This window comes from Ptychodera flava, chromosome 7 (genome assembly GCF_041260155.1).
Source record: "Ptychodera flava strain L36383 chromosome 7, AS_Pfla_20210202, whole genome shotgun sequence".
Lineage (NCBI taxonomy): Eukaryota > Metazoa > Hemichordata > Enteropneusta > Ptychoderidae > Ptychodera > Ptychodera flava.
The window spans coordinates 3,935,853-3,953,698 of record NC_091934.1 but is presented as its reverse complement, the minus strand read 5'-3'; the positions used below and the strand labels follow the sequence as shown (position 1 = coordinate 3,953,698).

General features: G+C 38.9%; 2 long non-coding RNA genes across 3 annotated transcripts; both read right to left on the bottom strand.

The window, feature by feature from the left end:
- Nucleotides 1–3,499: 3,499 nt before the first annotated feature.
- On the bottom strand, nt 3,500–4,461 carry LOC139136064 (uncharacterized). Of its 2 annotated transcripts, none has more exons than XR_011553085.1 (3): nt 4,425–4,461; nt 3,847–3,952; nt 3,500–3,709 (listed from the first exon to the last, which is right to left on the bottom strand). It is a non-coding gene; the product is annotated as an uncharacterized lncRNA (long non-coding RNA). The 2 variants fall into 2 exon arrangements; XR_011553086.1 differs by lacking the exon at nt 4,425–4,461 and adding an exon at nt 4,103–4,166.
- Nucleotides 4,462–6,694: 2,233 nt separating this feature from the next.
- Nucleotides 6,695–17,161, bottom strand: LOC139136063 (uncharacterized). Its single transcript, XR_011553084.1, has 4 exons — nt 17,107–17,161; nt 16,851–16,956; nt 16,371–16,714; nt 6,695–6,789 (listed from the first exon to the last, which is right to left on the bottom strand). It is a non-coding gene; the product is annotated as an uncharacterized lncRNA (long non-coding RNA).
- Nucleotides 17,162–17,846: the final 685 nt, after the last annotated feature.

Genomic DNA, 17,846 nt, shown 5'->3' with positions numbered 1-17,846 from the left:
TTTGTGAACTGTTGTCATTTGATTTCCTACTCTCCTTTGAGAAATTCTTGGATGAAAAGGAGGAGTTAAATTTACCTGCATTGTTTCTGTATGAAAAGGACTGGGATGGTTTGCTGAGAAATGAAGATTTGTGGGTCAATGAATAATCATCGGCCAAACGTGCAGCAACCTCCAATGTATCTGCCTTTTGTTCATTGATAAATGTCTTGATGTCACTCCGGATGCACCTTTTAAATTCCTCAATCAAAACGAGCTGTCGTAATTTGTCATAATTCTGACTGACCTTTTCAGAAGAACACCAACGATCAAACAGTTGTTCTTTTGTTCGAGCAAATTCAACATAAGTTTGATCCTTCACCTTCTCACAATCCCTAAATTTCTGACGGTAAGCTTCAGGCACCAACTCATAGCCCTTGAGAATTAATTCCTTCACAGAATCATAATCTGAAGCCTGCTCTACTGACACTGAATGTAAATTTCTCTGGCTTTACCCACCAAAGCACTCTGCAAAAGCATAGACCAGGACTCCTTAGGCCAATTCAGACTCTGAGCAATTTTCTCAAAATGGAGGAAATATTTATCAACATCCTTTTCTTGGAAAGGGGGAACTAACCTGAAATGCTTAGTGATGTCAAACTTGTCTGAAGGGAAGAATTTTCCTGACTGTCCAAGCTCTAAACGTCTCATTTCTAACTGTAGTCGATGTTCTTCCAATTCTCTCTCCTTTTCTCTCTGTCTTTCTTCCATTTGTAATTCTTTCTCTCTCATTTGTAATTCTAGTTTCTTGATCTCCAAATTTGTCTGCATTTCTAATTCTAATTTTCTGAGTTCAGAGGTAGACTCGGGCTCATAATCTTTCAGGTGGATTCCTCAAATTGGCCTAAATCAACTAGATGTTTGGCAATATTGTACTGTATTTCCCTCTTGCGCATAGATCTTTTGACTTCTACTTTAAGGAAATTGGCCAGTGTTATGAGGTTGTCTTTTCTGAGGGAATTAAATGTGTCCTGATCAAGGTCATCCATAAATTCGTCTGGCTTGAATTCCGCCATGATTAAATTTCGCTGAGTTCACAGTATACAGTAGTTTTGAAAAGGCTGTCAAAATGTTGTCAAACGGCTCAAAATATTCGTATCCCGGACGAGCCCCCAATTTGTTACGTGCAGAGAAAACGAACAAAAGGGTGAACTCAGCAAATAACGTTTAAACAGAATTTATTACAAAAATAAAACTAATTGCTAAGTCAGGGATAGAGTACAAGCTTTAAAAGTGTACAGACTACTTATCTCAGCTGGGACGGCAAAGCTCCAGTCTCAGAGTTGTAACAGTCAGTCGAATGAATGAACAGTCCTTTGGCTTGCAGGCTTGAAGCTGCACAAAGTCCACAGTATAAATCCAGCGTTGACAGTGAAGGTCTTGAAAAGTCTTGAGAATGACTACTGCTGGAGTTTAGTAACACACAAGAGACACGATCCCAAAGTCTGACTGGAAGCTGTGCACGTCCCTTTTATAAAGGCATATAAGAACAATCTAGAACTTTTATTGACATGCTAATTACTGTTCTAAAATTATCTCCCTTACACAACTAATCAACTTTCCAGAACATTCCAAACATGACTAATTGAATTCAAGGTTGTGAGGTCATCAAGGGCAGTGACCTTGGGAATGTTCTAGACTAATTGAACTCAGGTCATGATGAGTGTGGGGGAAATGACCTACATAACACAAGGGGTAATTAAAACTATTTCAAATAGGAGAAGCAAATTGAAACTTACCTGGTGATGAAGCTTCCAATGCCCAAACTGGTCTTTGGCTCGGATAGATTATCCAACGACGTGCAGGCTGTAGGGACATCCTCTTGATACAATCTTCTAATCCCGTCTGGAAAAAGAGTTTAGATGTGTTCAATGCCCAGTCAAAACAAAACATACAAAATATGATAAATAACAATTTAACTATATAATTTTAAAAAAAGAAATTCCAAAGGAAAATTGAAACTATTTCAAATAGGGAGAAGCAAATTGAATAATTTTAAAAAAAGAAATTCCAAAGGAAAATTGAAACTATTCAACTAGGGAGAAGCAAATTGAAACTTACCTGGTGATGAAGCTTCCAATGCCCAACCTGGTCTTTGGCTCGGATCGATTATCCAACGACGTGCAGGCTGTAGGGACATCCTCTTGATACAATCTTCTAATCCCGTCTGGAAAAAGAGTTAAGATGTGTTCAATTGCCAGTGAAAACAAAACATGCAAAATATAAGAAATAACAATTTAACCATATAATTTTTGAAAAAGAAATTCCAAAGGAAAATTGAAACTATTTCAAATAGGGAGAAGCAAACTGAAACTTACCTGGTGATGGAACTTCCAATACCGAAACTGGTCTTTGGCTCGGATCGATTATCCAACGAAGTGCAGGCTGTAGGGACATCCTCTTCTTATTCGGTCTGGAAAAAGCGTTAACATGTGTTCAATGCCCAGTGAAAACAAATCATAGAAAATATGGGAAATAAAAATTTAACTATACAATTTTTCAAAGAGAATTCAGCCTGATAAAAGTGTGAATAACACGAGTTACTGACTACAAATGACATGAAATTCCAAAAACATAAATTTCAACAATGTCAATTTTCAGAAAATAATCATCAAAATCAATTGGCAATGGGTATTCTAATAATCCTGGTCACTGGCATTGTGCGATCGACATTGTGATAGAAATGGATCCCAAACTTTCAGAAATTGTCCCACACTATGCGATATTACACAAGCTGTGATTGGATGATAAACAGTCTTTTGTTCCACACGCAAAATATTATCCAATTGCATGGTGGGTAACACACTGACTGGAACAACAAAGTTAGCTGATTGGATTACAGTGGCAGACAACAGCATTTTCAAGATTGTGGACAGTGTACGTCATTTGTGACAGTTTCATTAAAGTAGACCGAATTGTCCAAATAACTGATGAACACAAGGCCAATGGGAACTTGTAGCGGAGGTTTTTAGTTTTTGCAAGACATCAGGTCAATGGCAGTATTTGAAGTATTGACAGTGAAACTTGCCAGGGAGTTTGTGTAAGTGACTCGGAATAGTGGACGACTGCAAAGTAGGATAGGTGGTGATACAGTTAACCATTCAATGTTTCCATAATCAATTTAATGCATTTTGCTGTCATGCCAGAAAAAGACACACACACAAAGGACCTGGGATCAGATTTCGCACATTCCTTTTGGATATTTTGTCTAACACATGTCCGTGACTGATGTTAGACAAAATATCCCAAACTCGTGTGAGAAATCTGCTCCCATGGCATGCATGTGGGGAGGGGATGAATTCTCTTAATTGACAAACTACAAAAACCAACCTTCTCATCAAACTTCAAAGGCTGTACGGCAAGTTGGGCTTGGAGATTGGTTTTCCACCGGTGTTTGTCCTATGTGTTGATCTTCGGCAACCACTGGCATTGGCAAGCTGTAATTCAAGACATGCATTGACACAGTAAAAACACAATGTGAAAACAATTATTACCCCATCACCTGATATCGTTGGATGCAACTGGAGGGCTTTGAACTTGGTGTGGTCTTCTTCCGGTGTACATTAGCTAGCTGGAACAAAGGACATGCAATTGACACATTCAATCAGAGACAACATAAATAGATACCACCTGTGCAAGACTTCTATGACATCCTTCTGTATACTTAGCAAATCTGAAAAACAGTAATCATCAGGCATTTACTGGTAATACATGATATGAATTTGGAAAACAAATTAAAACTCCAAAAATATTCCTTTTAAAAAGGGAATGGAAAGACTTTGAAATTACGAGAAACAAACCACAACTCACCTTCAGATGAAACTTCTCATGCCCAAACTGGTCTGTGGCTTGGATCGATTATCCAACGACGTGCCGGCTGTATGACATTCCTCTTCACAAACTCTTCTAATCTGGTCTGGAAAAAGCATTAACATGTGTTGAATGCAAAGTGAAAAAAAATCACACAAAGAATGGAAAATCAAAATTAAACAATTGAATTTTTAAAAAGGAAATTTCAAGGGGTAATTAAAACTATTTCAAATAGGAGAAGCAAATTGAAACTTACCTGGTGATGAAGCTTCAAATGCCCAAACTGGTCTTTGGCTCGGATAGATTATCCAACGACGTGCAGGCTGTAGGGACATCCTCTTGATACAATCTTCTAATCCGGTCTGGAAAAAGAGTTAAGATGTGTTCAATGCCCAGTCAAAACAAAACATACAAAATATGATAAATAACAATTTAACAATATAATTTAAAAAAAGAAATTCCAAAGGAAAATTGAAACTATTTCAAATAGGGAGAAGCAAATTCAATAATTTTACAAAAAGAAATTCCAAAGGAAAATTGAAACTATTTCAAATAGGGAGAAGCAAATTGAAACTTACCTGGTGATGAAGCTTCCAATGCCCAAACTGGTCTTTGGCCCAGATCGATTATCCAACGACGTGCAGGCTGTAGGGACATCCTCTTGATACAATCTTCTAATCCCGTCTGGAAAAAGAGTTAAGATGTGTTCGATTGCCAGTGAAAACAAAACATGCAAAATATGAGAAATAACAATTTAACCATATAATTTTTGAAAAAGAAATTCCAAAGGAAAATTGAAACTAACTATTTCAAATAGGGAGAAGCAAACTGAAACTTACCTGGTGATGGAACTTCCAATACCGAAACTGGTCTTTGGCTCGGATCGATTATCCAACGAAGTGCAGGCTGTAGGGACATCCTCTTCTTATTCGGTCTGGAAAAAGCGTTAACATGAGTTCAATGCCCAGTGAAAACAAATCATAGAAAATATGGGAAATAAAAATTTAACCATACAATTTTTCAAAGAGAATTCAGCCTGATAAAAGTGTGAATAACACGAGTTACTGACTACAAATGACATGAAATTCCAAAAACATAAATTTCAACAATGTCAATTTTCAGAAAATAATCATCAAAATCAATTGGCAATGGGTATTCTAATAATCCTGGTCACTGGCATTGTGCGATCGACATTGTGATAGAAATGGATCCCAAACTTTCAGAAATTGTCCCACACTATGCGATATTACACAAGCTGTGATTGGATGATAAACAGTCTTTTGTTCCACACGCAAAATATTATCCAATTGCATGGTGGGTAACACACTGACTGGAACAACAAAGTTAGCTGATTGGATTACAGTGGCAGACAACAGCATTCTCAAGATTGTGGACAGTGTACGTCATTTGTGACAGTTTCATTAAAGTAGACCGAATTGTCCAAATAACTGATGAACACAAGGCCAATGGGAACTTGTAGCGGAGGTTTTTAGTTTTTGCAAGACATCAGGTCAATGGCAGTATTTGAAGTATTGACAGTGAAACTTGCCAGGGAGTTTGTGTAAGTGACTCGGAATAGTGGACGACTGCAAAGTAGGATAGGTGGTGATACAGTTAACCATTCAATGTTTCCATAATCAATTTAATGCATTTTGCTGTCATGCCAGAAAAAGACACACACACAAAGGACCTGGGATCAGATTTCGCACATTCCTTTTGGATATTTTGTCTAACACATGTCCGTGACTGATGTTAGACAAAATATCCCAAACTCGTGTGAGAAATCTGCTCCCATGGCATGCATGTGGGGAGGGGGATGAAATTCTCTTAATTGACAAACTACAAAAACCAACCTTCTCATCAAACTTCAAAGGCTGTACGGCAAGTTGGGCTTGGAGATTGGTTTTCCACCGGTGTTTGTCCTATGTGTTGATCTTCGGCAACCACTGGCATTGGCAAGCTGTAATTCAAGACATGCATTTGACACAGTTAAAAACACAATGTGAAAACAATTATTACCCCATCACCTGATATCGTTGGATGCAACTGGAGGGCTTTGAACTTGGTGTGGTCTTCTTCCGGTGTACATTAGCTAGCTGGAACAAAGGACATGCAATTGACACATTCAATCAGAGACAACATAAATAGATACCACCTGTGCAAGACTTCTATGACATCCTTCTGTATACTTAGCAAATCTGAAAAACAGTAATCATCAGGCATTTACTGGTAATACATGATATGAATTTGGAAAACAAATTAAAACTCCAAAAATATTCCTTTTAAAAAGGGAATGGAAAGACTTTGAAATTACGAGAAACAAACCACAACTCACCTTCAGATGAAACTTCTCATGCCCAAACTGGTCTGTGGCTTGGATCGATTATCCAACGACGTGCTGGCTGTATGACATTCCTCTTCACAAACTCTTCTAATCTGGTCTGGAAAAAGCATTAACATGTGTTTAATGCAAAGTGAAAAAAAATCACACAAAGAATGGAAAATCAAAATTAAACAATTGAATTTTTGAAAAGGAAATTTCAAGGGGTAATTAAAACTATTTCAAATAGGAGAAGCAAATTGAAACTTACCTGGTGATGAAGCTTCCAATGCCCAAACTGGTCTTTGGCTCGGATAGATTATCCAACGACGTGCAGGCTGTAGGGACATCCTCTTGATACAATCTTCTAATCCCGTCTGGAAAAAGAGTTAAGATGTGTTCGATTGCCAGTGAAAACAAAACATGCAAAATATGAGAAATAACAATTTAACCATATAATTTTTGAAAAAGAAATTCCAAAGGAAAATTGAAACTATTTCAAATAGGGAGAAGCAAACTGAAACTTACCTGGTGATGGAACTTCCAATACCGAAACTGGTCTTTGGCTCGGATCGATTATCCAACGAAGTGCAGGCTGTAGGGACATCCTCTTCTTATTCGGTCTGGAAAAAGCGTTAACATGAGTTCAATGCCCAGTGAAAACAAATCATAGAAAATATGGGAAATAAAAATTTAACCATACAATTTTTCAAAGAGAATTCAGCCTGATAAAAGTGTGAATAACACGAGTTACTGACTACAAATGACATGAAATTCCAAAAACATAAATTTCAACAATGTCAATTTTCAGAAAATAATCATCAAAATCAATTGGCAATGGGTATTCTAATACAGTACCAGAATCACATAACTTGTAACCGCATTTTGCGGTATGCGGCAAACATGCGGTAACTCTGCGGTAGCATTGTTCTCTCCCGCAAGGTCTGCGGTATCTATTGTTTCATGCCCACTTCCCATTGTTTTATTGCCGCAAACACTGCGGCAACGCGTTTGCGGGAACTCACTGATGCCTCAAAACATGCGGCAACAGCAGTGCGGCAACACACTGACAACTCAAATGCTGCGGTAACACCTCATTGGGATCGCATTCTATTGTTCTAAATGTTGCAACTTGTGCGGCAACTGAATGATTGACAGCTTTAAAACCACAGCTGAAGAAATTGCGACTCCGTAGGCCTACTACAAACCAAATATAAATGCTAATTTAAACTTCACGGAGAGGTCAACTGTATGCCCAACTGTAGGCCACACAGCAAGACAGGAAAGGTGATTGGGAGTCAACTTAGCATGCTATTCACAGTAATTGAGCACCAAATCGCCAAAATTGTAAAGGGAAATATAAATCATGTCTTTCTGTTTGGTATACAATACAATGAATAGCCTATCACTGTAAAATATTTCTCTGGCTGGGTGGGCCGGGTGCGGTATGTTGCGAGTTTGAATCCGATAGATAATTTAATAAATTTCTTAAATAAAGATGACATCACTGATCTGAGAGAGACGTGATGTCGAAGAGAAATTTATTCGATGATTGTGACCATCAGGTAAGTCACGGTCCGGTGGTAAGTTGATGCCACAACACATCGCAGAAGACATGTTTTCTATTTTTCAATGCAAGAAGTGAATGCCGGTGAACTCGGAACTGATCACTGATCTGTACCAGTCATTTCAACTTTAGTGGTTGGTATATGCTCAAATACAGTTTTAAAATTTCCACAAGTACGATCCACGACTAAAAATGTAGAATTTTTGTTGAAATAAAGCTTTCCTCGTTTTCACTCATAAATTATCGTCAACCGATCATGACACCCGTTCCATAGCTTCATGTTTGTATCATGCGAGGAGGTGAAAAATGACCATGTACTCCCTTGTGACGGCGTCAAAGTGTATGGAGATAATCTAGGACTAGTGGTGTAAAGTCTTCAATGACAGTAAATTGCGAACAATAATTCTACAGACGCATTTATTTCTCTTCGGACGGGTGAAACCTCAGGCACCCATGCGCTGCGTAATCTGCTTGATCGATCGTGAAACTAACAGGGAGTCTGTAAAAACAACTGGTCATCAGTGTAGTGCACATGACTTTCCTATTTTACATCGTTTGTCCTAACTTTTGTCACTGTCATTCAACAATCTGTGGAGAGACTGTGCTCTAATACTATAGAAATATACCGCCATGGTAATATTTAGAACTGTCGTATCTCCTTATGTTTCCCGGTCGGACAAAGACGCCTCTATGACAGTACGGTCAGATAAGTCCCCGCAACCTAGTATAGAAAGAATTGTAGTCTATACACAACGATGTGCGCTGTGGCATAGGCAGTTACCCATGTTTGCGCTTTGAAATGCCCGATCGGACAGGTTTCGCAGTTTACGGTATCGAGACCATCTTTGTTACAATTGGAAATAGATATTTTGGCAATTTTACTCTAGAAATTTAATGTGAATAAGTGGCGACTTTTACCTGTATGCAATAGACCTTGGTGTTCCGTTAACGGCAATCGAGAGCTGGGTACATACTGAGCCAAAAAAAAAGCAAAGTCTTGGATTTTAAAATTCGCTTTTGTTTTCGCACAAAAAGCCTTCAAAGCGTCAACTTTACGAGTTTTGCATAAATTATCAGCCCTTGTTCACGCTTGTCAAGCTGCAAGCTGTATCTTCACTTCCAGGCTTTTTACCGGAAGTTAAACTGGCTCCCAGTCGCTTGGCTTTTCTCGGAAGCTAAGTTCCAAAAAGTCATGGTAACTGCATAGCTGGCCAAGCCAGGCGATCATCCCGCGATCAATCCCAACAGCCCTACAACTCAGCGCGACGGTCTACTGATATTTAATCCTTTAATTTACTATATGTTTTGATATGCCCACAGACTTGGAGCCGGTCTGACTGGAAGTTTGAGAAACGGTCTTTCAGACTAAATATATTCATTACAGGTGAAAAATCTGGCGCCAGAATTGAAAAAGTTAGTGTTACTTTCGCCAAATAACAGTGTACACGACCCATATCTCCTTGTAATAACTAAACATCAGTTGAATTTTTTTGTAATTTTGTAATTTCTTAGAACTACGTTTTCTTCACCCCAGAATTGTATACGTTCTTTGAATTCAGGCTTGTAAACCCCGAAGATCTCTGCGTCGAATATTTAAGCTAATGCTAAGCAGACTTAGAAATAATAGTTTAATGGCCGGTCTGTACGCTTCTTTACAACGATTATCGTGAACTCTTACCAAATATTGCAAAGTCAGCCGTGATTCCAGTGTCATCTGTCCCGTGTGAAGGGGGTTCAGTACCCAAAACACGATTAAAATCATCGAAACGTAATTATCTGAGTGAAGATGCCGTAAATGATCTGATAGTTATAATCATGGAAGGCCCAAAACTTTACGCATTTGACTTCAGAGCAGCGACGATAGAGTTCAGGCAGCAAAGAGATCGTCGGAAGTTGTAATCTAAATGTAATTAGTCAGAAACGAACACCGTCGTCAGAGAATAGAACAGAAGAGTATTAAAGATTGTAAAACTCGTCCCCCCCCCCAAAAAAAATGTCACTGCTGATGTTTATTGAACACTTTATTCATTGACTTTTGAACTAGTTTTCGATATGGCGTATACAGCTGTTTTATAAGTGATTACGTGTAGTTGTACGCATTTTTGATACATTTTACGCGAATGATAAAAACATTTGCGTACAGCCTTACGCAGGTTTGAAAATCCTATTGGAAGCTCTGTAAATGCCATTTATTATCCCTCGTAGAATTTATAGGAAATGAACACAGCAAAATAATTTACTAAATTACTGATTGGTTTTATGGAAGACAATTCACGCGAGACAGTTTTCTGCTTGGAGACTGCTTCAAAGCACAGGTAGATTGTGAAAAGTGAAATTTTCTAGGGTCCCGACATCGTCAAAAGTTCACCCCTAAGCTGTTCAATGCTGTATATCATTAATAAAATACTCAAACAAGTCGGACTTTACTCATGTGAAAATCACTGTCAAAAGTGGCCGGGATTACATGCGATAAGTGACATGTCCACATCGCGACCAGCCGCTCGATAAAACGCGCCTGGGAAGTTGACTTGCATGTTTCCTAAAAAGTAGTATTTAATTTCTTTGCACACATAGGGAACCGGCTGGGGATATTCATCGTCGTAATAAACGTGCCTCTTTACGGCAGTAGCTCAGCGCTACCCGTTTTGGCGTAGGTCAGCGGAGCAGAAATTATGCTGTGGCTCGCGAGATATGGCGATTTGAAAAAAGGAGCTACAGGCCCAGTCTGGCATGTTTATGGAAACATCGTGTGGGCATGGCACTTAGAAATCTACATGGGACATTCATGTTCCCTAATGTCACGCTGCTTATTACAGTGAACAAGGAAAGACAAGATTTTACAGTCATGGTCTTTTCGAAATCATTTCAGAGCGGTTGCGTCGCCGATTACACATCGCTACGTACATGTTACATAAGTGAACAACTCACGTTTACAGACTTGTTGCAAAACATCCGGCCTTGACTATCTTTCAGGAGGGGACGTTCACTTTATCTCATAATAATAATTAAAGAATGAAAAAATATGGACAAGGTCTGGTCTTTTCAAGTTTTAGTTTAGAACTGATCAAAATCCTATGAATTGCATTTTCACTGCGATTTGCGGATGAATTTCTTTGTGACTTAGCAACGACATTTTTGCATACTCCTGCTTTTTACCACTTCATGAAAATGGTATCACCCATCCAACTCTATATGTACGTGTATCGATCATTATACAAAGGGAACACATAAAAAAACGACGCTCGCGGTCATGGGTTCAAGGACATTCACAAGGAGACATCCTCTTCGAGTCTGTCACGGATATTTTACTAGTTTTGAAAACTTACAAAAGCCAGTGTTCGAAATTCGTGGGCATTGCAACCACCCACCAGGGCAGGTAACTTGAAAAAGTTGTCTTCCCGGGTAAAACTAACCCGTTCTGAGATGATTATACCTCGCAGATCAAATGTAGTAAAATTTAAAAAACAAAACAAATAAAACTACCAGCAACAGACACTGTGCTCTCCATTGGTTTTATGTTCTGTTAGAAAAATTACGAATTTGGGTAAACAAATAAACAGTGAGCACCAAATAAATCCAAGTGAATGTTGCCCCGTCAATTTATTACATTTTAAACCACGTGTCCTTTCTACTCAGGTCTTGAACGGGAGCGCTAGCGACAAGGAAATGAGAATCAACTTACATCTCAATAAAATTTGTTTGAAAACTAGAACTTGCATTTTGTCCTTTACTTTTTTCACGTACGACTTTGCTCCTATGTCAACCTGATGGTACGCTAGTTTATATCTTATATCACGGGTGGAGGGACTGTGGTTATATGAGTCCGTACCAGCTAAGTCAACGGTAATAATAATATTGTAGAAAATTGCAAGTGATTTCATAGGCGAACTGATTTTGCTTATAATTCCTATTTATTTGTCAGTGAAAAATTCTGACTTGATGTTTCCGAGGTAGCCGAATTGGCCCACTATCTTACCGAGGCGCGAAGGCCAAGCTTGTCTGTCCAGTGTCCGTTTTCAAAATTATCTGAGCGCTCACGCATGCACTGTGTTCAGAGAAGTATTACACAGTGGGACTAAACTGGTCACTAAAACGCTGGAAATTCATTCTCTGTGTGGAACAAAAAACTAAATAATTAAATTTAACAACTGACATGTCATTATGTTGAAAAACCCAGTTCCGAAAATGAGCAATATCGCGGAAGTATTGATACCTTCATCAACTGCGCAACCTGTCAGATCGGGCATTTATAGAAGCAAACATGGCTACCACGCTCAGAAGTAAGCTTATCACTTGTGTCTACCGGTATTTCGTTGCCGCTACGCAAGACGCCGCAGTGTAAAATACAATTCTGGGCTTCTGCAAAAATGAGGCAGGTGTATGATCGTGCTGCCGTAAGGTGACTTTATCCGACCGGGGAAAGATGACGAGACTCTACGTCAGTTTTAATATTACAATCGAGGTACACCTCTATTGTATTACGAAGCACCGTTGCGTCTCTCTCCATGAGTTCGTGAAGGGACGGGTTGTCAATGTTAGTTCAAAGTAAAGAAATTCTGGTGTGAGAAAGTCATGTCGATGCGATGTGCAGTGATGTTTTTAAAGACCTATACTGAGCAAGCTCCAGAAATAAATCTAAGATTAATTGCGCCCCGAAGTATGTACGATTGCGTCGTTGTGTGCATTGTTACGTTGTACATGATTTTTGTGTATTCGTTTCGGGAATTATCAAAGTCGGGAATGGAATATGCATGGTCATGAATGTCCGAGGCAGCTCATGAATGTGCACTTATAAAAGTACATGAACATTTGTTCTCCCAATCACATGAAGGCGCGACTTTGCACAAGTTTTAAATATCGGATATTTACAATCTAGTATCAAAGTTTGACATATCGACGTTTTCGGGACTGCGGTGAGATTTCACCACCTCACAGTTCTGGCCAAACCCGACTTCCAAGGACTGACTCTAGTTTCGATATTAGACGATACTAGATTCTGTCAAATCGCAAGTAAATATCCGGTATATATATGACATTTCACCACCTCACAGTTCTGGCCAAACCCGACTTCCAAGGACTGACTAGTTTCGATATTAGACGATACTAGATTCAGTCACACATTACACATTACCAGTAGAATTACGACATTGTCTTCGCTGCACTGTAACGTTTGCCGACAGTGACAAGGATAAGTTATCACCGTCCGAGTGTAAGAGCACTATGTCATTGTCACGTACTGTAAAGTGACAATGACATGATACATGTCAAGCAACTGACAAGGCAACCTTTTCAGAATACATTCTTCTACAAAATTCAGAGTATGTTGCGTCACCACTGAAAGCGTTGTTGACAGCCAACACGAGATTACATATCCATCGATATTGCCTTGGTTAAAATCGAACAGCAAAGTGGCGTAAAGCCTGCTTATGGTTCATTCCGCCAAAGGTAAATTTCACATTACAGTGAAATGCTTCTGTCATGATCTCAAACAAGAGAAAAGGAAGATTTAAACCTCTTTTGGTGAGTCATTTTTAGCGGATTCATTTTAGAAGAAATATTTATCACTGCAGTTATTTTCGAAATTACTTTAATCGACAATATTGCCACTTTTATGACAGCGTTATGTGATCAAGGTCATGCAGAGTCCTAAGGTCATTGCGGCCATGCTTTTGCAATGAAGATGCGATCTACACTTCCTCTATAATTTCGCGGGTTATTTATCTTACTTTTCACCAATGTTTTCGACCTTACACGGTCCCTCCATGTGGAGGGACCGTGGACCTAACCATATGACAAGCATTGCATTTACAACTGTCGCGTTATTTTACTCGAATGAGAATGAAATCGTTGGGTTTTTCACAATACCGTAGCCGCTACGTGCTACCTCCCCGGGCTACCTCTCTCCATATGGTGCGGAATAAATGTGACTGTGAGACCGTATTTAGTATCGATTCGGCCCCTTGACAATCATCTGCTCGACAATTATGCCACGAACGAGTAACAACTTACAACTGCGTAGACATGGGTTTTATTTCTCATCAACTAATCACTCTGTTTTATTGTGTAGCGTTTATCTAATGCATAACGCAACTTCGGAATGATTATAAAGAAAGGAAAGAAGAAAAATACAAGATCTGGGTTTTCGTAATTAATTTTATTCCTATGATAGCTGTCATTTCTTGGTCTTTTCATTCGATGCCTGTGTAAAAAGGGCGAAAGTGGTTAAAACAATAGTACAGTGATCGAATAATAATGTATTTAATAAAAGTTTGTTGCCAGACTTCGAACTCGCATTTGCGACTTCATTCAGAATTAACAACGCAACTCTGAAATTGCAGAGCCATTCCCTCTATATTTGGAAGTTCCTTTTTAAAACTTTAAATTTTTGTTTAGTATTCTGTATTTTCGATGGTCTTCATTTCGTTGGTATTGCAATCAATGATAAAGAAGACGTAAAATGTCGTTTGCGGACATGACATGCTCATTGAAATTGCAGGAAAGCTGGGTAAAGCCTGCCTATGGTTGATTTCCGCCAGAGCAGAGGTAAATTTCGATTGGATTCAAACATGAATTCCATTTACAACTGTCGGGTTATTGTACTCAAATGGGAATTAAATCGTTACGTTTTGAACAATAGCTGATACATGTAACCTCTCCGAACGGTGCGGGATAAATGTGAGACCGTATTTAGTATCGATTCGGCCCCTTTACCATCATCTGCTCGACATCTATGCCACGAACGAGAAACAACTTACAACTGCGTAGACATGAGTTTTTCGTAACAACGTACTCATCAACTAATCACTCTGTTTTATTGTGTAGCGTTCATCTAACGCATGACGCAACCTCAGAACATCATGAAAAAAGGAAAAGACGAAAAATGCAAGATCTGGGTTTTCGTAATAAATTTTATTTCCTATGAGAGCTTGGTGTTTTTTAATCCTATGCCTATGTAAAAAGGACGCAAGGGTTAAACAGTAATACAGTAATCAGGCAATAATATATATGCATACAGTGTAATAAAACAGATTGTTGCCAAACTGAAAGCTCGCGGACACATGAATGAACAGTGTTTCTGTTCATTTTGTCAACAATGCCACGACTGTACATGCTACTTTCCCGTATTAGCAATTACTTGGTGGCATCGGGCCAGACCATTCAATAATGATTTTCTCATGGACATGCACAGTGAACAACACATGGTCAACTCGATATCGATAATGCAATGAGTTAGGCTGGGCAGTTTTGGAGCAACAACATATAATCAGTTGCTCTTTTCTCCAAATGTTTGCACTATAAAACATTGACTGGGCAAAAAGTTGCTACATTTTATGATAGTAGACGAAAGGAATTGGAGAGTCAAGAACGTGACAAAAACGTGAGGTAATAGGAGTATTGTCTGTACATTACGAAGAGCATTTTTGACATTCTTTCCATTGTGAGATGAGCAGCAAGGGTCGTGTTTTCAACGCGACTTGGACGAGTCTCGGCTGCGTCTTGAACGCTTCTAAATGCCATCAAAAACCAGCCCAGTCTGAATACAAGTTTTGCTGTATACTGTACATTTCCGTACACTTACAAAAAGTACAAAGGAAAAAAACGAAAGAAAGGCTTTCAGGTACCCAACTTTGCCTAGATCGCTATGGTGAAAACTTGTGACCGTGATTGTAAACTCAGAGGGCGGGGCAAAAGCAAACCTTCACAAAAGGTCTGTGCGGCAACCAACTTGGGGTCATTAACACCTCGCCAATTGCCGCAATACCGCACATTCTTTTGTTGTACATGTCGCAACTGCTGCGGGAACTATTGTTCACTTACCGCATTTACCGCAATCGAGGACAAAGAAAATCAACAGCTAACAAAAGAGGTGTTACCGCGAAGTTACCGCACCAGCAGGTAGGCCAACAGCGCGGCAAAAGCTACAAGTTATGTGATTCTGGTACTGTAATCCTGGTCACTGGCATTGTGCGATCGACATTGTGATAGAAATGGATCCCAAACTTTCAGAAATTGTCCCACACTATGCGATATTACACAAGCTGTGATTGGATGATAAACAGTCTTTTGTTCCACACGCAAAATATTATCCAATTGCATGGTGGGTAACACACTGACTGGAACGACAAAGTTAGCTGATTGGATTACAGTGGCAGACAACAGCATTCTCAAGATTGTGGACAGTGTACGTCATTTGTGACAGTTTCATTAAAGTAGACCGAATTGTCCAAATAACTGATGAACACAAGGCCAATGGGAACTTGTAGCGGAGGTTTTTAGTTTTTGCAAGACATCAGGTCAATGGCAGTATTTGAAGTATTGACAGTGAAACTTGCCAGGGAGTTTGTGTAAGTGACTCGGAATAGTGGACGACTGCAAAGTAGGATAGGTGGTGATACAGTTAACCATTCAATGTTTCCATAATCAATTTAATGCATTTTGCTGTCATGCCAGAAAAAGACACACACACAAAGGACCTGGGATCAGATTTCGCACACTCCTTTTGGATATTTTGTCTCACAAATGCCCTTGACTGATGTTAGAAAAAATATCCCAAACTCGTGTGAGAAATCTGCTCCCATGGCATGCATGTGGGGAGGGGGATGAAATTCTCTTAATTGACAAACTACAAAAACCAACCTTCTCATCAAACTTCAAAGGCTGTACGGCAAGTTGGGCTTGGAGATTGGTTTTCCACCGGTGTTTGTCGTATGTGTTGATCTTCGGCAACCACTGGCATTGGCAAGGTGTAATTCAAGACATGCATTTGACACAGTAAAAACACAATGTGAAAACAATTATTACCCCATCACCTGATATCGTTGGATGCAACTGGAGGGCTTTGAACTTGGTGTGGTCTTCTTCCGGTGTACATTAGCTAGCTGGAACAAAGGACATGCAATTGACACATTTAATCAGAGACAACATAAATAGATACCACCTGTGCAAGACTTCTATGACATCCTTCTGTATACTTAGCAAATCTGAAAAACAGTAATCATCAGGCATTTACTGGTAATACATGATATGAATTTGCAAAACAAATTAAAACTCAAAAAATATTCCTTTAAAAAGGTAATGGAAAGACTTTGAAATTACGAGAAACAAACCACAACTCACCTTCAGATGAAACTTCTCATGCCCAAACTGGTCTGTGGCTTGGATCGATTATCCAACGACGTGCCGGCTGTATGACATTCCTCTTCACAAACTCTTCTAATCTGGTCTGGAAAAAGCATTAACATGTGTTTAATGCAAAGTGAAAAAAAATCACACAAAGAATGGAAAATCAAAATTAAACAATTGAATTTTTGAAAAGGAAATTTCAAGGGGTAATTAAAACTATTTCAAATAGGAGAAGCAAATTGAAACTTACCTGGTGATGAAGCTTCCAATGCCCAAACTGGTCTTTGGCTCGGATAGATTATCCAACGACGTGCAGGCTGTAGGGACATCCTCTTGATACAATCTTCTAATCCCGTCTGGAAAAAGAGTTAAGATGTGTTCAATGCCCAGTCAAAACAAAACATACAAAATATGAGAAATAACAATTTAACTATATAATTTAAAAAAAGAAATTCCAAAGGAAAATTGAAACTATTTCAAATAGGGAGAAGCAAATTCAATAATTTTAAAAAAAGAAATTCCAAAGGAAAATTGAAACTATTCAACTAGGGAGAAGCAAATTGAAACTTACCTGGTGATGAAGCTTCCAATGCCCAAACTGGTCTTTGGCTCGGATCGATTATCCAACGACGTGCAGGCTGTAGGGACATCCTCTTGATACAATCTTCTAATCCCGTCTGGAAAAAGAGTTAAGATGTGTTCAATGCCCAGTCAAAACAAAACATACAAAATATGATAAATAACAATTTAACTATATAATTTAAAAAAAAGAAATTCCAAAGGAAAATTGAAACTATTTCAAATAGGGAGAAGCAAATTCAATAATTTTAAAAAAGAAATTCCAAAGGAAAATTGAAACTATTTCAAATAGGGAGAAGCAAATTGAAACTTACCTGGTGATGAAGCTTCCAATGCCCAAACTGGTCTTTGGCTCGGATCGATTATCCAACGACGTGCAGGCTGTAGGGACATCCTCTTGATACAATCTTC